The following is a 20,293-nucleotide window of genomic DNA, read 5'->3' as shown; positions in this document are numbered from 1 at the left end:
TACTGGCAGCACAATTCTGAATTTTATGAGACTAATTGTGAATACAAACTAACCTGATGTTAAAAAGTTGCATATGTTGGGGAAAAAAGTTGCATGCTTTGGGTGAATTAATGTGGCAGAAATGAGTGAGTCTAGAACTCTAGTCTCTTCTCTGTGTACACATTGTCTTCCAGCCTGGATCATGCCATGTTGCAGGGCATTTATTCCTGTAAGCAGTTAGAGTATGTTTTGTGCCCTTTGCAGCTTAGGAGACATGCCACTGGATAATAGACAATGATTCAGTTTTTGAGGCCTTATTTCCCAACAGGAAGATGCTCTTTTTTCCTCAGCACCTCAATCATTTCTTTATTTGTAAATTGCAAATCCTCAGTGACTCTGAGTTTCATTGACACCTAGGTTATTATTTAGTTCTCTAAAATTACAGCTTACCCAATAACACCTTCATGATCCAGTATGTTGATATAACTTGTGCACTAGCATGATATGGTTGTTCTGAAAAAAAAAATAGTATGATAAAAAATATATATATGTATAAATTATTCTACTTGCTGTTATTACTAATTTCTTAGTTAGATATTTAAAATTCTTCATGTGATACATTTATTAACCAGAAAATGGCATGATACATAGTAGACCTTCCATGAATATGGGATACATATTACCATGGCATGTGCTGCTCTTATTCAGAAACAATTGAATGAGATTGTAAAGCAACATGGAGGGAAAAGAAAAATAATCAACTAACAATAGGTTTCTGTAATTGAAGTAGTTTCTTCAGAGCTAGTATACACAGGGGACCGTAAGCCCAGCTGATCACAATAAGCACCGGACACAAACACAGGGAAGAGTCATGGTTGCCAGGAAAGGACCTATCTAGGGTGTTGTGTATTGTCCCCAGAGCTGGATACCTATTTCATTTCTAATTTTCTAATAAATTCTGTGACATCAAAAACAAAATGTCCCTCAAATATTTTGGCTTCATTCCATCATAAGCACGGGTATCCTACCAACAAGAAAAAAATGTTTTAGCTCTGAAAATGTCATCTTCTACTAATTATCAGATAATATATATGTGAAGAAATCACTTCTATTTTCTTAGGCAGGAGAATTTTTTTGTGTGTGAATTGAACTGTTTATTTCTGAGAGGCTATTGTTTTTTGTTTCACAAATGATTGGAACTAATCTTAAATTGGGTGATAATTGCAGGGGTCCAAATCACTCACAGTTTTCCAGTCTTGTGACATTCTGAAGACATGTGACTCTGCATCCGGACTGTGTCATGTTCAAACAGCTAGCATGGCAAGGAAATAGGATTCCTTTGTGTCTCAGCCACAAGATTTTTAATTATTTTTTTTAACCAGGTGACTATGAATTATTTGAAAAATAGAATTTCAAGCTCTAAGGGGCTTCTGAAAACTTATTATTTATTTATTTATTTATTTATTTATTTATTTGGTTTGTTTTTCTGAGTTAGGGTCTCACTTTAGCCCAGGCTGACTTGGAATTCACTATGTAGTATCAGTGTGGCCTGGAACTCATGGCAATTCTCCTACCTCTGTGTCTCAAGTGCTGGGATTAAAGGTGTGCACCACCACGCTGGTTGAAAGCTCTTTTATTATCACCATCATATAAACACAGAAAATAACAAATGTGGGGCTGGAGGGATGGCATGCATCTGGAGTTCATCTGCAGTGACCGGAGGCCCTGGCACGCCCATTTTCTCTCTCTCTTTCCCTCTTTCTCTGTCAAATAAATAAAAATTAAAATATCAAAAAAGAGAAAATGACAAATGTGCACTACCAAAGTGAAAATCTTCATATTTTAAAGAAGCATAGAGTATCATTGGGAAAAATGTAGGAAAATATGACATCTCTACAGATAATTAAGGAAGTAAAATTAAGAAAGGAGAATCATGTGAAAGTAGCAAAGGATAAATATCTGAAAAAAGAAGAAAATTATGTAGGAGAAAAATGAGATGAGTTTTCACCAAGAAAAGGCTAGAAAATAATGAGACTTCCTTCACTTTATTACAGCAAGATAATTCTATTCAAAGGAGAGGACATAGAATTCTTGGAGGAGTGATACACAGTGGGCTAAAGGAACTATGGCCTAAATTTTAAATGAGTTTTTGAAAACAAAGCATGTTGCTTGCCATTTTATTGCTAACCTATGGTTCTTCATTTTACACTTCCTTGTGTTCTATAAGCAGATGCCATGTGATATTTTCTTCCCAAAAAAGACTTTTGAGTGATATCAGTCATATTTAAAATATATCCTCCAAGTTTTGTCCATTTTTTTATGTATGTATAAAGAGGAAAAGAAGTAGCATCTTTAAAGAGTCCTGATATGTAATTCCTTGATATATAATTTTAAAATGCTCTATTATGACACAAACGGGTCATTTGTGCTAGGTGAAGAAAGAATGTATATATCTTGGGAAACAATTTACTTTAATTCATAAGGTGTTGTTTTAGTGAAAATGATCTGAAATGTTTTGAATGTAAAATGATATAAATATCCAGTTATATATATTATCCAGCAATTCACAAGGACTGTTAGCCTATGGAAAACTGAATGGGGAATCAACTGACTATAGCCAGTCAGAGACAGGTGGGAAACTGTTTTTGAAGAAGAGTGCACTTGTAGTAGCACATTACCCTGGTCAACTTTCACCTCTGCCAAATGTGTGATTGGCTTCAACTGCTGATGTCTCCAGACCTGCTAATTATTCACAGTTTTGGCAGTGCTGGGGCCTCATACAGTGCTGGTGGCTGTCGTCCACCTTCATTTTGCTGAGTGCCATGGGAAGAAAAGTGGATTTCTTTCCTTATTTCTCCCTTTCTTTCCTTCCTTCCTTCCTTTCTTTCTTTCTTTCTTTCTTTCTTTCTTTCTTTCTTTCTTTCTTTCTTTCTTTCTTTCTTTCTTTCTTCTTTCTCCAGTGCTTTCATGACAGGAACATAACTCTTCTGGATGTGACCTAGCTTCTTAGCTCTATTGTGGAATTAGTGCTAACCTCTCAACATAATTATGTGGTTTCTAAGTGTTAGACCAAAACTGGCTCAGGGAAATAGCTCGGTACAGAGGATTTGCTGGGTTCCAAAAAAGAAAAGGGAACAGAAAAAAGGAAGAATAGATTTTGTGGTTGTTAAGACTTACTTATGGCTTAGGGCACACCTAGGGGTTCAGTGCCACTCAAAGATAGGAAGTATCCATTCACAAGTCTTGATCTCTCTGTACTGTATTTGGTGTCTTAATTTAAATGAATTCAGAGCTGAACGCCAGGATCAAGCATTTCCACATGTTTGACTAAATCCCCACTCTTGCCTACATAATTCTTTCAAAATCTCAGTCCCACATGAAAAGAGAGAGAGAGAGAGAGAGAGAGAGAGAGAGAGAGAAGTAAACTTAAAAAGAAAAGAAAAGAAAAAATCCCTGCCTAGTTAGAAGGATGATAGAAGTTAGATAATTTAGAGGGATCAAGTCAGTCCACATTCTAGCTGTCAGAGGGAAGTCATAAATGACCTCCATTGTATATAATCAACACAGCTGCAGGAATTCAAGCATGTATATATATATATATATATATATATATATATATATATATATATATATATATATATATATATATGTCTGATGGCCCCTTTCACACAGCCCAAGAAACCCAGAAGTGTGGCTGTGGTTTGAAGCACATTGGGACTACCTTTTCTATAATTGTCTATAGAAAAGGGATTTATATGAATCAGAACATATATGAAAATTGACCTTGGGCTGGAGAGATGGCTTAGTTGCTAAAGTGCTTGCCTACAAAGTCAATAAACCCAGATTCAATTCTCCAGGACACACATAAGCCAGATGCACATGGTGGTGCATGTGTCTGGAGATCAATTGCAGCAGCTGGATGCTCTGGTGTATCCATTTTCTCTTTCTCTCCCAAACAAATATAATAAAATAAAGTTTAAAAAAAATAAAGAAAATTGGCCTTGTAATTTAATATATATTATTTAAAAGTTTTCAAAATATTTTTATTTATTTATTGAGGTAGGGGAGACATAAGATGGACACCAGAGTCTCTAGCCACTGCTAACAAACTCTAGATGCATGTGCCATCTGGCTTACATGAGTACTGGGAAATCAAACCTGGTTCCTTATGCTTCATAGGAAAGTGCCTTAACCACTAAGCCACCCCTCCAGCCCTATTTTGCATTATTTTATATATTGGTCCACTGCTCAACAAATCACTTCTTATTCAGTATGTTTAGTTTTGTATTTTTCCAACATACATAGTTAGAAGATCTCCAATTAAAACATATAATGTTTCTATACTAATGTATATCTGATTGCCTTTTTAGTAGTTTTTGCAAATTTAATGCATCTTAAAAATAGCTTCCACACATGCACAAATTATAAAATTAAATTAATTAAATAGTTGAATTCATCAGAATTCTCAAGAAAACTTTATCTGAAGTGTTGTCTATGCTTGAGAAATATACTTGTTTAGAAAACAGCTTCTTACTTTATAGCCATACCTTATTCAACCTTTCAACCTGTGATGTCTTTACTTGTAAGACTGTATCTATATATAAACACCTAGGCTGAATGTAGGGCTTTTTGATATAGAATGAGGTATATGGCCTAGACAATCAACAAAGGTGAACTTACTGAGTACTTGCTTTTTCATAGCAGTGCAGATGCAGGTAGCTCCTATGAAGAGGAAAATGATTCTCAGCCATTCCTTTCTTGTTCCTATTATGGAACAGTAAAGTAAAGGTGGCATGGGACATAAACTGGAAACATTCACCTCAAAAAAGGTTCAGGTTTCTTGTGGCTTTAAATTTTCTGATTCAGTACTTTTTGAAATGGCTTTGTCACTTTAGTATTTAGTATTTAGTAGTTTAAGGAATATTAAAGTAGGTGTGATAGCAAACGACATGTGGCCAGCTATATTTTATCTTGGATGTAATACTTTGGGATCCTTGATATGTGAAAAAAAAAAAAACACTCATGACTATTAAATTATTGTCATCTTAGATTTGTTGTGTTCCTTGTCCTTTACTGGTAGTAATCAAAGTTCCTTAACAGTTGACACAAAACCCCTTTGACTATAGTGTTTCCAACTGAAGAAAGAATACTATGTAGAAAAGAAAAAGGATTATAATATTTATACACACACATTCACATATATATTATATATATATATAAATACATATGATATATGTGTGTGTGTATGTATTTAAAAACCTGTACTGTAGATGTCCAGACAGAGAAAATGTCAGAGCAATTATATAATTCATGCCCTTACTTTGCATAAAACATGACAGTGGATCGCTTATGAAGGCAGTTACTGCTTATTTCATCCAGCAGGCTGAGACTCATGCAAAAATACTAAGAACCACAAAGAACCCAAGGCTCTTATTTTCCATACTTAAGTATTCCTACAATGTGGTAAATGTGGCAAAAGTAGAAACCTTAACATGTTGTGTAGCTAATTACATTGGATCACAGAGATTAGCTAATTTTCCCAAACTGACATGGCAAGTGAATAACCTAGCAGGGATTCCAAAGTCCACCTTTTTGCTCTAAATATGGAATGCTTCATGAATATGCATGTCATTCTTATTCTAGGGCCATGTTCATCTCTATATTGTTCCACTTGTGATATATCTGCTGCCAAAGTGAGCAACCAGGGTCCAACTTGTAATCACAGCCCAAGATTGCTGTGAATGAGTGCATAAGTGAGCAGCTAGACCGTGAGACAAACAGGAGCACTGACACACAGGGGTCTGAGAAAGGCAAAAGTTTGGCATTGCATAACAAATACACTTACAGGCACACAGGCTCCTTCCCACGCCTGGTAAGTTGTGAAGAACCTGTGTACCTGAAATGGGGTTGAGCTGTGGATATGAAGGGAGGTATGAAGCAGCAGGTAACTCAAATGGCTGGTGTCGCAGTCATGTTTGCATTGCTGGCAGAAATCACCCAACCAAGAGTAGCTTGTGGGAAAGAAAAGGTTTATTTTGGCTTGCAGGTTCACGAGTAAACTCCATGATAGCAGAGGAAAATGATGCAATGAACAAATGGTGCACATCACCCCCTGGTTAACATAAGGCAGATAATAGCAACAAGAGAGTGTGCCAAATACTGGCAAGGGTAAACTAGCTATAACATCCATAACCCCACACCCAACAATACACTGACGCCAGGAGGCCTTAATTCCCAAATCTCCATCAGCTGGGAACCTAGCATTCAGAACACCTAAGTTTATGGGGGACACCCGAATCAAACCACCACATCTAGCATACTAAGTTAAGAAATTTGAAATCAATCCAGCCATCAAATTAATAGAGAAAGAGGGAGAAAATCACATATATTTAACCAATAACCATTAATGAGAAATAAATATGTAGGAATAAAAATAAAGCAATACACATACACACACACACACACACACACACACACACATAGACACACCTCTTCTTAGAAAGTGGTCTGGCCAAAGATGTCACTTTCAGTGAGTGACGATGACAGCATAGACTTGTGGCACAACCCATGGAGCCATGCAGAAGGACTGGAAGGTCTGGTAGCTATTGTGTGTCAGGCTCATGACTGATTTCTGGCAGTCTTGGAGGACAGTAAGATTGGGTCAGGAAGGGACTCTCAGAGGGATGATGAAATGCACTCAGCCTATCTCAGACCCAGAGGCAGCAGAACTCTTTCTCTGGCATGTGTGTAAATCTCAGGGCAGTCTGAGGTGCTGACCTTCCCAGACTCTCTTAGACCTCCACTGTGGGCAGCTGGATGTGTATCACTCATGTGGCCCCAGTGGGTAGTGCGGTCTCCTACCCTTCATTAGTTGGTAGGGGCACACAGTTGATGCCTCAGTGATCAGATTACTGTCATATTGACAGTTGTACACTCAGATGGCTTGTTTATTTAACAGATGAGTAGTGTCTTTAATACCAATATTAGCAGTCAGATGGGTGTTTGTTGAGCCTGACAGAATGCTGTTATTGGCAGCATTAAGGTTACTGCTGTACCTTATGGAGGCCTGACAGTTGCAGGAGAAGGTCTAAGATGGCAAGTACCTCTGAATTTTCTGAACCTGATGAAAAGTGATGCTTCTTCAAACTCCACTCTTTTACTAAATTATATTTCAAATAATTATCTGAAAACTTCAATTCCTGTTAAGTAAGGAATTGTAGGTTTATGAGGGTGTTTTTCATTTTCACTGTAAGGTACATCAGAATAAAGCATTAATTTATTGAATATTGTTTTTTTTTCTTTGAGAACACAATTAAAAAGTTGTGCTTAGATTAGTTTTCCTTTAGCTGCAACCAGACAGAAACACACACAGGCTTTGCAACTTCTGCAGAATCTTGTGAAGAAGAATAATAGGGGCAGTGGCCTGTTCAAAGGACAAGAAAAGAAGACAAGGGGTTGATTGTGAAAAGGAGTGAAACTACTGAAAATCAATTTGGAAATGCTTCACATATGACAAAAAAATGAAGTTACAAACAGAACTCCAAGTCCCTTCCTTTTCTAAGTGTGCTCATTCTTGCATAAGCAAGAGATATTGAGCCCTATTCATAAAGGACCCAAAGCTAACCCTGGTACAAAAATAGTATAATAGTCCTCACTATGTAGTCTTTGAGATTCATTGCAAGACAATTTAATTTTTTTTTTAAATTTTTTGTTGTGGTTGTTTATTTTTATTTATTTGAGAGTGACAGACAGAGAGAGAAAGAGGCAGAGAGAGAGGAGAGTGGGTGCACCAGGGCCTCCAGCCACTGCAAATGAACTCCAGACACGTGCGCTCCCTTGTGCATCTGGCTAATGTGGGTCCTGGGGAATCAAGCCTCGAACCGGGGTCCTTAGGCTTCACAGGCAAGCGTGTAACTGCTAAGCCATATTTCCAGCCCAATTTAAAAATATTTGATAATAATTCCCTTCAGTCATAACAGGTACAGCAACAATCCATTTACAATTCAGATCCAATCCATTTGCTTCAGGTTGGCTGAGTTTGACATTCTTTGCCTAATCAAGCTTGCTCATACTTTTTCAATAAGTCCCACTAATGAATGGCTGATGGGAACTGACATCATGTAGGATTACCAGTGCATGTGGAAGTGACTTCAGTGTAGTTTGGGAATACTGTTTCAATTCTAAAGCAGAGAAGGGAGGTCAAAGGTCAGTAGGCCTAACTGTCATTTGATAGAGGAAGAAAACAAATTCCTAAGGAATCTCAGTGCTCTTGCCCGAGGCCCTGTGCTGGTTAGGAGTTAACCAAGGCTCCATTCACTGTTCCCTGACCCAGAGATTGCATCTCACCCTGGCACTGTCCAGATCTCAGGCAATAGGAAGCCAAGATGCTTTGCTTTATAGATGTCATTTTATCAGTCAGTCGGTTACTGGCTTACACACGGAATCAACTAAAGGGAAATAAATAATAATGAAAAGAGGACAAGTCAAAATTGCCCAGGAAGGGAGAGGGGAGTGGTGTTTGGAAATAAGCAGGGACCCAAGAACCAAGCATCCTGTCCCTAGAGTTCCGACTACCTTGCTACTGTGTTAATCCAGGCACTTGGAAATGACGAATACTGTTTTGGATGATCTATTTCTTCAGGTTCTCACCTGAGAAGGCTGAGCTGATCAAATGAAAGTTTTCTTGCATCTCTTATATTCTCATCATACCACCAGGATCTACACTAAGGCTAACACATGAACAAAATGAGGAAAATTACATCCCACAATCTCTCTGAAATGGCCACTGTTGCTGTAAAATAGTAGTACTCTTGGCTCCAAATCTCAGAAGGACAGTGAGGAAAATGTTTCCATGCACTTGACATAAGGGAGGAGGCAGCCACAGAAAGCAACTTTTCATGTAGAAACACAGCCAAATCAACTCTAGCCTTAATGCCCGTTTTACTGGGCTCATAGAGACAGTTATTTCTGTCACGTGAAAGTTTAGAAACTGTCATCTTGACTTTGTGTGCATGCAGTGGTGTGTATGTATGTGTGTACACATGTTTATCTGTCAGGAGGCAGGTGCACATGCATGGGTTGCACCTGTATCAACATTGAATATCTTTCCTCAAATACTCTACACTTTATTTATTGAGACAAGATCTTTTGCTAAACCTAGATGCTGCCTATGTGGCTAGACTAACTAGCCAGTTTGCCAAAGGGATCTGCCTGTCTCTGCTTCCTGAGTATCAGGATTACATGTTCATGTGCAGGCCAGCATTTACATGCTTCTGAGGATCAAACTCTGATCCCCAGGTTTGGGCAGCAAGTACCTTATGGACTGAGCTCTCCCTCCAGGTCCCAATTCTGTTACTTTCTTTACTCTTTCTTTTTCTTTCTTTCTTTTTTTTTTCTTCTTTGATTACAGAATGAGGCAGACAGAGAGAAAGTATGAGTGCACCAGGGCTTCCTGCTAATGCAAATGAATTCCAGACACATGCACCATGGTATGCATCTGGCTTTACATGGATATTGGGGAATCAAACCCAGGCTGTCAGACTTTGCAAACAGTTGCTTTAACTATTGGGCAATCTCTCTAGCCCCTCAATTCTCTTTCTTTAGAGTAAAATGATATACTAGAAATTATATGTCAGTGTAAATTTATTTATTTTTTTATTTTTTCAGTGCTGGAGATTGAACAAGTGGCCTTGCACATGTTAGGCAATCACTCTACTACTGAGCTATATCCCTAACCCATGATATTATAGTATTTTGAAAGATTTCATTAACAATAGACTGCATGAGTTTTACTATTGTAACTATGAATATGTTTTAAAGCAAACACACACATACTAGGCACTTCAGATTGTATAAAACAACATTTAATTAGTGACACTTTCAGGAAATTATTCCATAGAGAAGTCTCATATTCTGAAATTCCTAGTCCCATTAGACTACTTACAATTTTCCCAGAGCTGCAGTCATCCTTGGTAATGTCACTCCCTGATTTTATTCAACAGAGACAGAATAGATCAGCACACAACTTGGATGTCTTAAGAAAAGTAACATTGGGGCTGGAGAGATGGTTTAGAGGTTAAGCGCTTGCCTGTGAAGCCCAAGGACCCCGGTTCAAGGCTCGGTTCCCCAGGTCCCATGTAAGCCAGATGCACAAGGGGGCGCACGCGTCTGGAGTTCGTTTGCAGAGGCTGGAAGCCCTGGCAGGCCCATTCTCTCTCTCTCCCTCTGTCTGTCTTTCTCTATCTGTGTCTGTCTCTCTCAAATAAATAAATAAATAAAAATTTAAAAAAAAGTTTAAAAAAAAAAGAAAAGTAACATTATATGAAACAAATTTGACAGGACCTCCTTAAAAATCAGGAAAAGATTAGAGAAAAACCATTTAATTTTATTTTGCTTATTTTAAGTACAAAATTATGAGCATACACACAATCCTATAATAGGAAGAATGAGTTAAGTACACTTACAATCTGACTGTCTACACATTATCAAGGCTTAGGAAATGGAAAGCAGAGTACAGGAAGTTTAGGAAAGTAGAATTTAAAATAATGAAATCCTATACATTGAAGAATAAATAAAAAGGAATATATTCACATAGTATCAAAAGTTTACACTGATGTAATTAAGCAGAGAGGGCAGGATATAAAGGGAAAAACAAGCAAAAGGTATGAAAATGATACTTCTGACAATTGTTTTCTTTTTTCAGTACAACTTTTTAGTACAAGGGGTCAGTTGTGATCACAGCACACACAGTACATAATATTTCATAACTGAGCAAACATTTGATGCTCAAAAACCTGTACAGGCTAACTATGGTACTTCTTGATATATATCCTAATTATGTAAGGTTGATATTCTAATATGGCCTTGACTTGTGCTAAGAACTTCCTCTTATCCCGTCCCTGAACTACATTCTAGCACACATGATGATTATTTTGAGGATTCTTCATGAGGCAGAAAAATGGGTGTATATTGGAGAAGGACCATAATGGGCCTATAGCTGGTAAAGGAAATAATCTATAACATTTCATTTAACATTTTTAAATATATGTCTGACTAATTTTATCTTTAGTTTCATTTTTTCTTAGCTGGGTTCAGTGTTAAGACAACAGCCTGTGCTGATGGAACCCAGTGCTGTTTTTTTCCACACGTGCTGTTCCACTTCTTCCCTACCTCCAGCAATCACCAAGCCCTTCCCTCGCCCATCACTTTTCATGTACAGGCTGACCGATTTTGGAACTTCTACATGAGAGAACACAAGGGTTTTGGTAAATCAATCAGTTCAACCAGGACAAATAACATCCATCAGCTTCAGTCATGTGTGTACACCCCCCACATGCACCAGACGTAAGAATGCAGTATCAGTTACATCCGTGTTAATACCCATAATGTGTAAGGTGGTTTCATCCTGTGAATACTAACATCCACCATAAAAGAGCAGGTGTAACAGTCCTGACTGATTAATCCACAATGTCTTTATTGGCACTTCAGGAAAGAGCCTCACTATTTCTGAACGCAGCGCCTTAGACCGCTCGGCCATCCTGACTGTTAAGCCTCACTATTTCTATACAGATCAATGACTGGTTAGTAGGCTTAGATACTAGGTATTTTTTTTTTTTTAGCAAAAATCATAGGTTCCAGTGACAGCAATGAGGTCTTGAAATGCTTAACAGGAGAAAAGATAATTTTCTACAAAATGCATGATGAAACCCAGCAGTGCTGAGGAAGCACCTCCATGCTGAGCAGGGTCAGGGCACATACCCTGTGACAGGATCAGCTCTCTGGTCTTCTCTCTGCTGTTTGCAGTGTAACTAGCCCTGTTGGCAATCTGTGTTTTCCCAGAGGGACAGGCTGTCTTGGATTCATGCCTTTATACAGTGTGTGCCCTTTCTCGAACAACCTACACCATACCTCTGACCTGCTGACTCTCATTTACACTTAAAGTTAGACTCAAGGAACACTTCCTTCTGGTAACTTCTAGCATCCTCCTCTCCTTACTTAAGACTGACCTGTGTTATACTTCCTAAACTTCCAGAATATTCTGTAAATGACTAGCATGGCAAAATATCATATATTTTTTCAGGACAAAGACTGAAGCCATTGCCAGAGCTAGAAGGACTGTTTGAACTCTTGCCAGCTGTAACAAGGGGAGTTAATTGAGATTTTACCTCTCTGAGCTGTTTGTTCTTCTGGAGTGACCATAATAGGAACCACCTGTGTTAGGCAAGTTTTCATTATTGAAACAAATTCCTGAGGCAATCAGTTGACAAAGAGATAGGGCTGTTTGGGCTCTCACAGTTTGGAGGCTGCAGTCCATGATCAATTGATCCCATCCCTTTGTGTTTGTGGCCAGCAGTCATGCTGAAAGGGGGTGGAGCCATGCTGCTTACTTCCTGCCCAGAAATTAAAAGAGCAAGGGAAGGGGCTAGGTTTCCACAATACCTTTTAACGACATATCATTGACCTAAAGGCCCATTACTATTTTTTACTTGCTTAAGCAAATAAACATAAACCATGTTTCTCATGGAAGATAAATAATGTCTCAGAGGCTACACTCTACTAGGCCCATTCCTTAATATTCCCTGCTCCTTCCAAGTGTACTAGACTCCAAGCAAGTCTTTTTATAAAATTTTTTTGTACATTTTTATTTATTTATTTGAGAGTGACAGACACAGAGAGAAAGAGGCAGATAGACAGTGAGAGAATGGGCATGCTAGGGCCTCCAGCCCCTGCAAACGAACTCCAGATGCATGCGCCCCCTTGTGCATCTGGCTAACATGATGTGGGTCCTGGGGAATCGAGTCTCAAACAGGCGTCCTTAGGCTGCACAGGCAAGCGCTTAACCGCTAAGCCATCTCTCCAGCCCTCCAACCAAGTCTTTAACACATGTCTTTGGAGGATGCTTAAGAAGAAAGCACAGCACAGCCTCAGAGTGGTACAGTGTCTGGATGAGTGCATAGTAGAAAGCAACTTGAACTGTGCCTAAAGACTGGCAGGTGGTTGACCTTGCACATATGAGTTCCCATCGGCCTCCTTGCTTGTAACATCATGGTTTCTTCACCATGGTCATTATGACCATGGCCATCATTACTTGCAACACATATTGTAATTGTAGCTGATGATGAAAAAAAGAAAATATTTCCTGCCATATCATTTTAAACTTTACAACTTAAAGATACCCTTGCAGACCATATGTTTCCCTAAGTATTTTGTTGAGAAAATGAGCAAGTGAGAGAAAAATGAGTGTAGCCTCTGAGACATTATTTACCAGCCATGAGAAGCATGGTTTATGTTTATTTGCTTAAGCAAGTAAAAAATAGGAATAGGCATAATCTAGAAATTACTATTACACTGAAGTCACCATAATTCACATTAATTGGTTTTAACTTTCCTGCTACACACATTTATGTTGCTTAGCAATAGAAATCTATTGGTTGAGTCTATAGGCTTATACTTTTATAGATAGTGCTAACCCTTTAGTTTTTACAGCTTAGAAAACAAGATAAAATGAGCCAAGGGAGCCACAAGTAGAGGACATTCCATAATATTCTTTCTTTCAGCAGAGCCATGGGTTTAATAAATGTTCAGAAATATGAGCTAAAAGATACAGGAAACAATGTCCAACGTGGTTGACACCACAGAGGATATAGGTGGATTTTATGGTGCAGTAATCCCCCCTTATCCAAGAACTATGTGTTCTAGGTAGATGTCTGACACCACAGAGAATACTGAATCCTACATGTAATTTTTTTTCTATATAAGCATATCTAGGATAAAATTGTATAGCTTATACAGTAATATATTTACAACAACTAAGAAGAAAGTAGAGCAAATATAATAGTCTGTCATAATAAAAGTGATTTAAAACTTATGAAATATTTATTTCTGGATTTTCCATTTAATATTTTTAGAGTGTGGGTGACTATAGGTAACTGTCATATAGGGAATGAAATTTTTCTAGTTTGGATACATATACCTACAGTTTAAACATATTTGTTATTTCTCCAACTAAGATATAGTTTTGCAAATATTTAAATTACTAAGTAGTAGAATAGGCTAACATTCTATGAAATGGTAATCATACTAAGCTTGGGTGATTTGAAAATTCTGTGGTAGGAAAGTTATTCCCCATGCCCCACTTTCCTTCTGTGTGCTATATTTCTTCCCAGAATTTGGAAGATCAAATTCCCACTTCATCACACCTCTTCCTAGTATCCTTGTCATCTGCCTCACCTCTGAGAGACTGAGCTGCTTCTCATTTTCTTTGTCTCTAAGTTTGCTCATCTACAGAGTGGGGGTTTTACTTTTTCATTCCTCAGAGGTGTTGTGGATGTATGTATGGATGGATGGATAGATGGATGGATGGATGGCAAGGGGGATAAGCTGAGTGCATACCTACAAGCCCTAGGAACAGGATCACACGTAAGAAAGATGTATGTGAGTTTGATATCTTATGACCTGTTCTTGTGATTTACACATATTTCTCTGGCTCTAATAGTCGAAATGGAGAATACGATGATGGTGAATTGGTGTGGTAGAGATGAAGAGATGGATATTGGTTATAAAGTCTTCCCTAGATGTGTGCAAATTGAGAGTGCCTAAACTTTGTGAGTCTTATCCTCACTTCCTATGACCAACATTGGGCTGTCCTCTTAGATACAGAGAGGAATGGTAAGCTGTAGAAGGTGAACTTTTTGCTGTGACTTTCTGAATTGCTCTTGGTATGTGGGGGGGTGGTGGTGAGAGGGTAGCAATGAGGTTGGGGCAGGGAAGAGCACGCACATCAGCTGTCTTCTCTACTTGGAAGGGAGTGGACCATGGGTTCACCCACTTCTACATCAGAGTTTGCATTTTGGCAGCAGTTGGTGTAGTAATTATAGTAGAGATTACTTTAAAATGGGACTGGCCTAGATTTCAATCTTATCTGCTAACAGTTAACTTATTAATGATCACTTTGGCCTGTTGGCAGCTAATCTGTCTTTAAACTGTGAGGAGATATCATCTCTCCAGCTTCGAGGGATAAGTAATTGGGTGGGGGAGTTTGAAGAAGTCATAGGCATTACAGAAAGCTTTTCAAAACCCAGACACTGTCACTTAGACAGGGAAGTCAGTGGTGACATACACATGTACAGTCCCTTTATAGATGGTCCATGTACAAGTCAAAGTCTTGGGCTACTTTTAAATTATCTTTTTCAGAATCCATTTACTTTCAGTGTTCCCCCCTTAGGTTTCTTAGATTTCTCGAGAACAGCTGATACATGGCCAGAGAAGTCTCTGTGAAGGTAGTTTTTTCTGCTGACAGGCCAGGATCAACTCCATCCTACTATCTTTGTCAACAGAAAATGCACTGTGTTCCTGAGATCCCTCAGAAGACTACATTGCCTCCTTGAACACAGTACATGCCAGTGTCAGCTCTGAGGTATTTTCTTGCAGTGATGGGGTGGAGATATTGGATGCATACTTATGACTTACTCTAATTTGATAAGACCACTTTTCTTTATGATGGATCCTAACTCACAACTTAGCAGACATCTACATTCCTGTCTGTGACTAAATTCCATCTGATTCCTCCTATCTTTCAATAGTGGTGATTAGGCAGTGAGCTTTTCTTCAGAAAATGTTCTTGTGATAATATGCACACAATGCACACTTTCCATTTGCACTACTTTTTACATGTCCAATTAAGTGACATTAAGCACTTCTAAACTGTTGTGAAACCTTCACTATTGTCTACCTTCAGAAATGTTTCATCATTCCAGACTGAAAGCAGGATCCATTTCCCCAATATTCCTTCTGCCAGGCCTTTGCAGCACCAGATTTCATTTCTAGAAAGTGTTTCATATTGAGTACTTCATGTATTCTGGCTCCACTAGCCTGGTGTGTGAAAGACAAGTCTGGCTCTAAAGTGTTTCATGGGAGTGTCAAGAAATTTTGGTGCCATGTTTTTGGTCCTCTTATAGTTTGTTGTGGGGGAGAGATGCTTAGAGAACTTGGGGAGGAAGGGACTAGCCAAGCCTTCAACATCAGGAGTGGCATCTTAGGATCAAACTCCAAGATAAATCTTAACTACTCTCAGCCTTAGTTTCTTATTTTATAAATTTGGGATACTACTTACCTCATAGGGTATCTTTTTTTAAATTTATTTATTTATTTATTTGAGAGTGACAGACACAGAGAGAAGGACAGATAGAGGGAGAGAGAGAGAATGGGCATGCCAGGGTTTCCAGCCTCTGCAAACGAACTCCAGAAGCGTGCGCCCCCTTGTGCATCTGGCTAACGTGGGACCTGGGGAACTGAGCCTCGAACCGGGGTCCTTAGGCTTCACAGGCAAGTGTTTAACCGCTAAGCCATCTCTTCAGCCCTCATAGGGTATCTTTGAACATTAATCTCACTTATGCTGGTCAGTACACTGGCTTGCAGTCACTAAATAGTTATAAGTATTAACTTTCAACGTTACTAATTGAAGTGTAAGCATTGGCTAGTGTGACTGACATAGGAAGACCAAGGCAGTCAGAGGCTATGGCAGGAACAAAGGTTCCCAGGTCCTGACTGCAAGGCTCCTACTGAACTTAAAAGCAAGAACTGTGGCCAAAGCTGGAAAAGAGTAGGAATCCCCTTTTAGCAATTTAGTCATTGTTTTTCTTGCTCCTCATTTCTACAGCCAGCCTTGCTCATTTTACTCTCTTGTCTCATTTGTAGGGTAGTAGTGACAACTAGACAAAGATTACATATCATACAGAATGAAATAATAAATGATTAGTAGATAAAATGTTACATCCCATTATTGTTTCTTGATAGTTTTAATTTTACCAGCTCAGCTTAAAGAAATTCTAAGATGATTCTAAGTGGTTTTTTTTTTTTTTTAAATCTATGAGCTCTTCCAATGTGTATTCTTAGTACCTATGATGACTCAGAAAAAAAGGGCACTCACTTACATAAGGCACATCTTTAGAGTGTCTTTTAACCTCATCCTTCCTGCCTATACTTGGTGCATCTCTTTCTCTCCATCTCTGCTGTGGCCAGTCTGGCTCCAGCATAGTGTACCTGGTTGCTACAGATGCTTCCTAGCCATTTACTTTTCCTCTATGGCTTCTTCTTTCCTTGAAAGACAGATGAGTTCACTTATTCAACTCCACCCCTCCATTTGCTCACACTTCATTCAGAGAAAAATAATTGACTTCTTTTCTTGATCTCATGTCTATGCAATTTTGTGTTTTTCAGACTCATTTATCCACTTTGTAAAATGTATTTCGTACATTAGCCAAGGTTGTTTTATCCCATCTTACTGTTATAGCCTGGCCTGGTACATGTTTCCTAGAGGTTGACTTGATATCATTCAGCTTTAGCTCAGTTCACCTCCTCAGAACGGCCTTCTTTGGGGGCTGGAGAGATGGCTTAGCAGTTAAGGCATTTGCCTTCAAATCCAAAGAATTCTGGCTTGATTCTCCAGGACCCATATAAGCCAGCTGCCCAGGATGCGCATGCTTCTGGAGTTCATTTGCAGTGGCTGGAGGCTCTGGTGTGCCACCCCCTTTCTCTTTCTCTCTCTCTCTCTCTCTCTCTCTCTCTCTCCTTTCTCTCTCTTCAACAAACAAATAAATAAAATATTAAAAAAAGAAAGGTCTCCCTTGGCTCTTCAGTGCCCATGCTTACTATAACTTTGCACCATTCTTAAATGTGTATGATTAGAAAATATTGTATTATATTATCACGCTCTTCCCAAAGGGAGTTAAGTCCCCTGAGACCAGGCACATGCCTAGGTTCACCAGTGTGTGCCTGGAACGTGAGTGTTTGCTGAGTGAGCACATGTATCTTCTTAAAATTTAAAAGGGTTGGATTCATGTTCAATGTATAGGAAATGTAGGTACCTTCAGTGGGTATGCTGGGAAAAGTTTGTGGATCATATCCTAGAACTTTTCAAAATCAATGAAGAAACAGACATATAGTTCCCATTTTCTGCTGAGACTAATAAAATATCCTAACTTTAGCTATGGATTTTTATTTTCTGTAGTGCTTCAACTTAATACCCTTTCTCCTGGATTGTTAATCATTGTGATCTTGTTGTTTCCCTCCTCATATCCATTGGCTCTCTTGCTCATTTGTCATTGCTTAACTGGGATATAGTTCTCCCTTTGAGTAGCCCATAAGTGGAGAATTGCTTATATGCCTTTGTAACACAAATAATTCCATCTTTACATATGGTAAATATATCTTAGACATTCAGCTAATACTTCTGTGGCAATAAATTCTGGTCTAGGATATTTTGGACATAATGACCCAGCATTTGGAATGAAAGAGAGTAAGAAGAGATCATGATTCTTATTTTAAACATGCATAGGTAATGCCTACCTTTGCAAAAGTTAACAGAGGAAATCCTTGTGGCCAGTGTCAACATTGTAAAGAAGTAATCTGTCATAAATCATGTTTTATTACCATTGGAGCTTGTTGAGTGCTTTGATGATGACCTTGGGAGCCAATAGCCTCAGCCACCTATATGTTACCAAGGAACTCTAGAACAACAGTGCAAAGCCTAAAACATTGACCTTCAACCTGCCTGGAAGCAGATGGAACACTTTGAGAACAACTGGCTATGTGTAAATGTTCACCTGTTTACTTTGTGACGTTAGGAGCAGCAAATGAACTGTGTATGCTTATGTTTTTCCACTTCGTAGTGCTCCGGTGGTTTTGTTAGGAAAAAGTTATTTAAATAATAAACAAAAGCCAGGTTGTGAAATATTAGAGTCATTAGAAATGTTCAGTTTACTACCACGTACCACTGTTGCTTTAGCAATAACTGCACAGTATGCTTGAAAGAAGTAACATTAACAGACATTACTTATTTCTGTGATTGTCAACATTTAATTAAACAGGGCTCCTACATCTTAAGATGTCACTGCTTTGTATACGTGCAATAAAAGGTTCAAATTAAAATACTGTACAATTAGTTTGCATAGAAAAATGACTTTTGCAGACCTCTCCAATAGACAGTTTAGAGAAATAAGCATTTTCTGTTTAAATTGTGCTCCTTAGTATTTTAAACAGATGGCAATGGCTTTCCTCTTGATTATAACTTTGAGGCATGCTTTACTAAATGGAATCAGCGGGGTTCATTAAGGTCCCATTTGATGTATCAGTATTATAAAAATACCATGTTAATTATCCTCAAACGTTGCAAGTTACCTCCATTTTCCTGCAATCAGAAGATGAGAGAAACCCTGTGAAGCAAATTAGTCCTAATTGAAAGAGGACTGATTAATATTTAAATAAGGCATTGTGTGAGGGATTCTGCCATGAGAAAAATAGGCTGAACATCTGAATTAATTGCATAGCAGGTTAAATTAAATTTCATATAATGGGTTGGAAGATGAGTTGGCACAGTGCTTTAGCAGAGAGCACAATGGCTGAAATACCAGTCTTTTCTTTCACTCTTGGCTGGATTCCATCGAGGTCCTTGTAGCCATTACCTCTTTGTTGTCTCTCTTTCAATGCAAACAAAGGTACTAACAGAAAATTGCTACCACATTTTAAAAAATGTTAATCCTTTTTGGGAGACAGCACCTGTCTACATTTTCTCCGTTTCCCTCCACCTTGGCTGTAAAATTGGGAAACATTAGTATCTTTTTCCTTGCCAGGTTTAATGAGGATTGATGTCATAAAATGCTAATGGCTGAAATAGTGTTAGAATTGTGCTATTAGTGGGTTATCCCTGTCTGACATTTTCACTGCTCAGGAGCATGCATGTGGAGCCTGTTTAAAGTGATTGGGTTACTTAAGGGTCCCTGTTAGGGATATTTAATCCAACATAAATTACTTATGCACTTTGTTAGTGTTCAAAGGAAGAGTGTCACATTGTACATGCTGGCAGTTTTCCAGTCAAGAGCTGTTAATTACTGTACAGTGAGTGAATACATTTTGCAGCAAGGGAAGCCATGGAGGTGAGGGGGAGAACGGGGACTATATCTATATGCTATCTAACCAAAATGAATAGATGAGACGTTAAAGGAAAAGAAACAGACTAAAGTAATTCTTGCCTTTAGGAATTCTAGTTCTATTTGTTTTCATTTTGAAAATAAAAACTAATGATAGCACGATTCCCTCCAGGGGAAATGTACTTAAGTTATAAAACATTCCAGCCCCCAAACAAGCAATTATCCATTTGTATGCTGCTGGAAACAAAATAAATTTCCTAAAACTATAATTCATATTTTTATCATTTGTGCATCTCCAGGTTTGCTAAGATGGTGGCTAATCAAACCTAAAATGACAGCAGTGATAAAAAAAAATCCAGTTTTTAAAGACTGTTTTAGGATGTGCAGAA

General features: G+C 38.3%; 1 protein-coding gene and 1 non-coding gene across 3 annotated transcripts in view; one reads left to right on the top strand and one right to left on the bottom strand.

Moving 5' to 3' along the window:
• Tox (thymocyte selection associated high mobility group box) overlaps positions 1 to 20,293 on the top strand; it is a 319,367-nt gene that overhangs the window by 67,169 nt on the left and 231,905 nt on the right. The window lies entirely within an intron of this gene.
• LOC123459073 lies at positions 5,577 to 5,680 on the bottom strand. Its single transcript, XR_006635999.1, has one exon. It is a non-coding gene; the product is annotated as a U6 spliceosomal RNA (small nuclear RNA).

This window comes from Jaculus jaculus, chromosome 2 (genome assembly GCF_020740685.1).
Source record: "Jaculus jaculus isolate mJacJac1 chromosome 2, mJacJac1.mat.Y.cur, whole genome shotgun sequence".
NCBI lineage: Eukaryota > Metazoa > Chordata > Mammalia > Rodentia > Dipodidae > Jaculus > Jaculus jaculus.
This window is presented reverse-complemented; position numbering and strand designations above follow the sequence as displayed.